The sequence below is a fragment of the Octodon degus genome, unplaced genomic scaffold, assembly GCF_000260255.1.
Source record: "Octodon degus isolate 3935 unplaced genomic scaffold, OctDeg1.0 scaffold00242, whole genome shotgun sequence".
Lineage (NCBI taxonomy): Eukaryota > Metazoa > Chordata > Mammalia > Rodentia > Octodontidae > Octodon > Octodon degus.
The window spans coordinates 1,991,725-1,999,348 of NW_004524818.1; positions in this window are offsets into that span (position 1 = coordinate 1,991,725).

Genomic DNA, 7,624 nt, shown 5'->3' on the forward strand with positions numbered 1-7,624 from the left:
CTCCCTCCCTCCCTCTGCCTCTCCCTCTCCCTCACCCTCTCCCTCTGTCTATCTAAAGGGTATAACCTTTGTCTCTCTGATGCTCTGGATACCGTTTTTGGGTGTCTGGCAACATAGCCTGTACCATGTATATTCAACTGTTCATTGTAGTGATAAATCACCTTATTCATGTGGTCTCATGAATTCTATGAACTCAAACTGAGAAGGAACAGACACCAGTTTCCCCTCTCTCTTCCCTGAGAAAACTCAATTCTTCTTGTCCTTTCTCTCCTGCTCAGACTTTCTCCTGTCATAAAACTCAAATCTGTTCACTTGTCTTAATTAATTCTCAAGGAAAGGCACAGAACTGAAGCTTAGAGGAGTCTAGTGTGACCTACCTTTTGGGAGTGGGAAAGGGAATTATGTGACCTCTGTGTTTCAAAGGCGCACAGACCCATAGAGGGAGTGCCACTTCAGCCTTTCTCAGATTTCTGCCATAACTTTCCTTAGTCTTTGGGTTGCTTATCAAGCCCCACAAGTAGGTAGTTTCTTCCCAGAAACTTTTGTGGGTTTTTTTTTCTCTTACACTGGTGCTTTTTCTCCATCTTATTTGGTTCTCTTACTCATGATAATTTTGTTTCAATTTTAGCTCCCTGTCTAAAATGCTACATAAACTTTGTTTGGCAAGTTGCTTCACTGGTTGTCTTCAGTCTGCCAGAAAATCTATATTATTCTGTAACGTGGTTTAGTGGCAATTCAGAGAGACAGAAGCATGGTTTAGGAATGGTGAAATGGCTGGACAAGTGCTCTATTTTTAAAGACACTTACTGCCTGGGCCATGGAAAGCAGAAGTATGCAGATTCCCACCTCTTTTATGCAAATAGCCCCTCAAATGGCCTTCTTGGTTTGTTAATCTCCTTCCCTAAAGACTTATGCTATCCCTAGGTTTTAAACTGTCATCTACCAGGTTCCTTACCCATCAGAGTCTCCTCATATCTTTGCAAGTATGCTCTCCCTTCTCTACTTAGGATGGTTAGGAAAACTCTCATGAGGATCCAGTAGTTCCATTCCATCAGACAGTCAATGGAAGACTGTTTTTCAATTTGTCCAATTCTGTCATCAAATGTCCTGAAGATAGACCTACATGGGAGAATTTATCTGAGTTTAATTGAGTCACTTACCACCCCTCCTTGGGTGGGAATACCATGATGTTAAGTGATTTTTATAATTGACCAGAGGCGTCCAGCCTATAGGGACTCCAAACCATGGAATTCTGGTCTAGGAGGTGATTTGAGTACAAAGAAATAGATCTAAAGTTCCAAAGGAAGTGTCATTGATATTCTCATGTAAGCAGAGACATAAGTCATTTGAATCCTGAGCTTAGTTTTACTATATGGGTCAGGGCTGACTGGAGAATACTTTGTAAAGTTCTCACAACTTACTTATTATTCCTGGTCCTGAGTTCAATCCCTAGTACTGAAAAAAAAAGAAAGAGAGAAACAAAAAAACCCAAAAATTTATGGCTGTGGAGGTAGTTCAGTACTATAAGTGTATGTCTGGCAAGTACAAGGTCCTGAGTTCAATCCCCAGTACCACAAAAACAAAACAAAACAAAACAAAGCAAAATCAATTATTTTCCTCCTGTTCATGCATTTGTCATGGAAAACACCTCATCCATTTTACCTGTTTCCCCACTTGGATACCTCCTGTTCTCAGTCCCTCCCCCACATGATTATTTCCTTACTAACCTGTACTATTGCTACCAAGAGTGGATAAGTATAACCTCTTGGTCTCATCTCATACTAGGACTAAGTCTGCCTTCAGTTAGTCCCAGACTTATGGAACACAACATCAACATGCAAGCCTTGCAAGCTTTCTATCTTTTGGAAAAGTGGCAGAAGCAAATGGTACATTTTTACTTATTTTTTCAGTCATAGATATGAAACAGTGCAAACAGAAACCAGCTAAATTCTCTGTACACACTGAGAACTTTGTGGACAGATTACATACCTTGATAATGGCTTTTTATTTGACCTATAAAGCCTGTTCAATTTATCCTGGTTTCTTTCTGCACAATAATAGAAAGATAGGATTATAAGACCGATGCTGAAGGCTTTGAAGCGATACCCAATAATAATCACTTGACTGATGTGTTACTTAGGTTCCAAGAAGGGCACAAGTATTATTACAACATTGCAGGTTGAGAAACATCCAGGTCATCTTGGTGAGCATTCAGGAAGGCACAAATGAGCCTGCAAAGTATCATAAGCTCAGAACTACCAGTAAGATGTCTGGTGAAAATCTACTGACTTTCCCACACTGGTTTTCAGAGGCCCTCTATAAATACACTTATTTAAACCTAGAATCTAAGGAAGGTTACATTATCCTTGAAAAGTATTTTATTATTTAATCAGCACCAGACTTGAGGAGAAAGCTCCAAAATCATTAACAGAGGCCACAAATTGTGATAAGTAAATTGGTCTATGAGTCTTGTTTCATTTGCAGTAGCTGTGATAAAGAGGAGGACCAGGTAGTAAACAGAAAAGCTAGGCTAAATATATACTTGTTAGTTGCCAATTTAATGTACTTAACAAATTTCCCTTTGCAAGGACGCAATACTCAAAACTAAATACTTAAAAAGAATAGAGGTTTAAAAGTATACTACACTGTCTTCAAGGTAGCAACATCATGGTAGAAATATGTGGTGCATCCAAATCGCTCAAGTCATGGTAGTGGCTAAGAAGTAGAGCACAAGAGACGCATACCAGACAGGAAGGTTACAAGGCTCACATGGGTTCTATATGTGCTTGTCTCTGTGTCCCACCTAGACACACCTAGATGTGCAGACATGTGCTTTACTATTCCTGTGTTCTTCTGAACCTATTCAAGTGGACAATTCACCTTAACTTTCACATGTACAATTGAAAGTTATCTGTTAAAATTCAACATTTTTCAATTTGGATTTTACATTCTCGTTTTCCACTTTTGTAAATTTTTTTGAACTGTGGTTATCTGTTAAAGTAGAAGATCATGCTTACAAACTCCACAAAAGGTGCTAGCACTGCCCTTTCTTGTATATAAGTAGCAATCCATTTCCCTTCTTATTCTGCTGCAAATTTTCAGGAAGAAAATAGTTGTTTTTAATTCTGTGTCTACTACAAGACTATAAGATAGGTAGTTTTGAGAAGAAACAAAGAACGGACAAAACCTCATAGAGAAAGCATCACACTCTATGAACGCTGAACAAGAGTACTTCAATAGAAATATTTCTTATACTATACTTTTGAATGTATATTTAATACTATAAAAGGAAGAGTGCGTACATGACATGGGCAGAAAATACATCTATATTTCTCATTCCCATTCTTATAGATATTTAAGGTTTCAAAGAATATTCTTCTCATTTCTGAGCTTTTAATGTTATTTCACAGTGGCTCATTAAAATTACAAGTCATGTGTCATGAAATTTAACTCAATGAAAATGGTCAGCTTTTATAGCAGCATGCAGTATGATACACACACGTGCACGCACACACACACACACACACACACACACTTTTTTTAGCAGAAAAATCTTTCTTATCTTCAATGATGTCTCTATAGTCACTATGCTCCGAGATGCAGCCCTATTCAGGGCCCGGTGAGTGTGTGGGAGAGCTTCCAGATACCGTGCACTTGAGGGGCCTATCCGGTCCAAGCCCAGGCACATCATGGGAGAGACCCTCTTCCAAACCCTTGGGAACACCACCACTCCACAGTCTCCACCCTACACCCGTCCAGTGAGTAAGAACTTCTGCTGCATTCTCGGAACACCCAGAACAAGACCTAGCCCAAGCCCAGTGAGTGTGTGGGAGAGCTTCATCTCCTCCACACTCCACCTTATCCCCTTCAGACTAAGCTCAGGCCTGGCATACAGGCCTGGGTTGAAATCCTGCAGCTGAAGTCCCTGCCAAGAGAGTAGGGGACAGAACCACCAAGCTAGTCCAGGAGCACAACATCTTGCAAGAGAGACACAACAGATTCAATCCAGAGGGTGACAGCAGAAATGAGCTGAGCACAGCAGCCAGACCCAAGACAGGCACAGCTGGATAAATTCAAAATTTGTACATTTGCACCTGAATTGCAGTAGGTGTTAAGGCTATAACTGCAATAAATCTCTACAACAAGAGTCAAAAGAAAGTGCTATTCAAAATGACAATGAGAAGGTGCAAAATGCCATCTCAGACCCCAAGACCATCCATTACAAACGCAAAGCACACTAACATGGAACAAATTGGGAATGACATAGCTGAAATCAATGAATAAAGAGCTTCTGAAATAAACAAACAAATGCAGAAAGGTATAGAGGAACTCAAATTGTAAAAAAGAAAATCTCTGAACTAATGGCGTCTGCTGTAAAGAATCAAATGCAGACACATATGGAGGAAACCCAATGCCCAACCAGAACAAGTGCAAAAGACACTAGCTCAGCTGAAATGTATGAATTAATAACATTGGAAGAAAATAAGCAACAGCAGAAAGGTATACAGGAAATCAGAGGGGAATTCTTTACTGAAATAAAAAAATAATAATTCTCTGAACTCATAGCATCTGAAGTAAAGAATCAAATACAGAAATATAGGAAAGAAACTGAATCTAAAAAAAAAAACTCTGAAGTAAAAGAATTAATAACTGCTTCTAAAGAAGACAGTTGTAATATATATATATATATATATATATATATATATATATATATATACAGGAGACAAGAAAAATGACATATTCCTTGAATGAGCAATACAAAAAGTGAAATAGATAACATGAAGCAGAGTCAAAGACATGTAGAGGAACATAAAATCTCAATCACAAGCTTACAAAACCGTTTGAGTGAAAGTGAATACAGAGATTCAGATCATGAGGACGCTGGTGCAGCTAGTGAAAAGGTAAGAAAAGATCCCATAAAGAAAACGAGGACCCAGGAAAAAATCATCACTTACATGACTATGCAAAGATGAACAATGTGAAACTAATAGGTATCAATGAGAAAGAAGGAGTCACAACAAATTCATTAAAAATATGGGCAGAAGTAATAGCAGAAAACTTTCCAAATATGAAGAAACAATTTGACATTCAGGTAACCAAAGCATACAGAACGCCAGCAACCTCAACCCCATTAAAAACACACCAAGACATATAACAGCCAAGATCCCAGAAGTTCAAAAATAATACACTGAAAGCCGCTAGAGAAAATAAGCAGATCAAATTCAAAGAAAAATCCATCAGAATTACCATTGACTTCACTTCCCAAACCACGAAGGCAATAACAGCATGGGGCAGAGTACTTCAAGTCTTCTATGAAAACAAATTCCAGCCCAGACTACTATACCCTGCAAAACTGTCTTTCAAGTTTGATGGAAAAGTGACATACTTGCATGACAAAGAACAACTAAAAAATTTCATGATGACAAAGCCAATACTACACAGGCTCCTGAAAGATGTTCTACAGGGGGATCAAAATGTTCAGAACTCCACGAATGAGATCAGAAACAACAAACTAAATACGGTAAACAATTAAACACAGGAGAAAAAGGAGTAAACAACAACAGGTAAATAACATAAGTCAACACATCTCAATTATAACCATAAATGTAAATATATTCAATTCACCAATTAAGAGAAATAGACTGGCACAGTGGATTCTGAGACAAAATCCAAAAATCTGCAGTATACAAAAAATACATTTAACTCATAAATACATTCATAGGATAAAAGTCAAAGGATGGAAAACAATACTACATGCACCAGCACAATAGAAAAAAACAGGCTTAGCAAACCTATACTCAGAGTCTCACATTCAAAGGAAGAATGATCAAGGGAAATAAAGAAGGCCACTATATACTGGTTAAGGGAAAAATACAAAAACAAGAAATAACACTCATAAATATGTATGCACCAAACACGGGAGCACCTAACTATATAAAGCAAATCATAATGGACATGAAAAATCTAATATCCAAGAACACAATCTCAACAAGAGAACTTAACACCCCTTTATTCCAAAAAGATAGCTCTACCTGACAAAAAATTAGCAGAGAAATAAGAGAACTGAAGCAGAACTTGAAACAAATATACTTAGTGGACATATACACAGTGTCACATCCAAACACAGCTGAATACACGTTTTTCTCAACTGCATATTGGTCATTTTCTAAAATAGACTACATTCTGGTCCATAGGACATGGTTAAGTATATTCAAGAATACAGAAATTATCCCCTATATATCACTTGACCACAGTGCAATGAAAGTGGAAATAAATCACAAAAGAAAGCAGAAAAATACCATAAATACATGGAAATTAAAAATCAACCTACTCAACAATCAATGGGTCACAGATGAAATTAAACAAGCAATTCAACAATATCTACAATTCAATGAAAATTCCAACACAACTTATGGAAATTTATATGATACGCTGAAAGCAGTTCTCAGACAGAAATTCATAGTCGTGAACACACACACTAGGAAAACAGAATGAGAACAAATAAACAACCTAATGCTGCACCTCCAACAAGTAGAAAAGGAAGAGCAAAGCAAACAGTAGGCCCAAAGATGGGGAGAAATCATAAAGATTAGAGCAGAAATTAATTCAGTGGAGATGAAGAAAAACAGTTCAAAGAATTAAGGAACCAAAAAGCTGGTTCTTTGAAAGATTAAATAAAATAGATAAGCCCCTAGCTAACCTCATTAAAAGAGGAAAGAAAAAATTCAAATACAAGCAATAAGGAATGAAAAGCATGTAATCACCATGGACCCAGTGGAAATTCAGAAGATTATCAGTAGCTACTTTGAGCATCTTTACTCTCACAGAATAGAAGACACAGAAGAAATGGACAGATTCCTAGAAAAGTACAAATTACCAAAACATAATCAACAAGATATAACCACTCTCAGTAGCCCAGTAACAGCCAATGAAATACAAAATGTAATAAAAAAATCTAAGAACAAAGAAATGTACAGATCCAAATTGACACAATGATGAATTCTACAAGAAATTTACAGAAAATATTGTCCCTATACTCCTCAAATTCTTCAATGAAATAGAAAAGGAAACAGTCCTCCCAAAATCATTCCTGAAGACATGTATTATACTGATACCAAAACCAGGGAAAGACTTAACTAAAAAAGAGAAATAGAGGACAATCCCTCTCATGAACATAGCTGCAAAAATCCTCAATAAAATCCTAGCAAGTAGAATACAGCAAATCAACAAGAAGATCACACATCATGACCAGGTAGGATTTATCCAAGGGATGTAAGAATGATTCAATATTCAAAAATTTATAAATGCAATACACTATATCAAAAGAGGGAAAACTAAGAAAACACATGATCATCTCAGTTGTATCTGAAATGACTATTGACCAATTCCAACAAATATTCATGTTCAAAGTCCTCCAAAAAATTGGAATAGATGGCTTCTACTTCAATCTGGTAAAAGCCGTTTATAAAAAACCAATGGGAAACATAAATCTAAATGGGAAAAAAACTGATATCTTTTATTCTTTTATCTGGTACAACACTAGGATGTTCTTTATCACTACTCCTATGCAATATAGTTCTGGAATCATTAGTTAGAGCCATTAGAGAAGAGAACTAAATAAAAT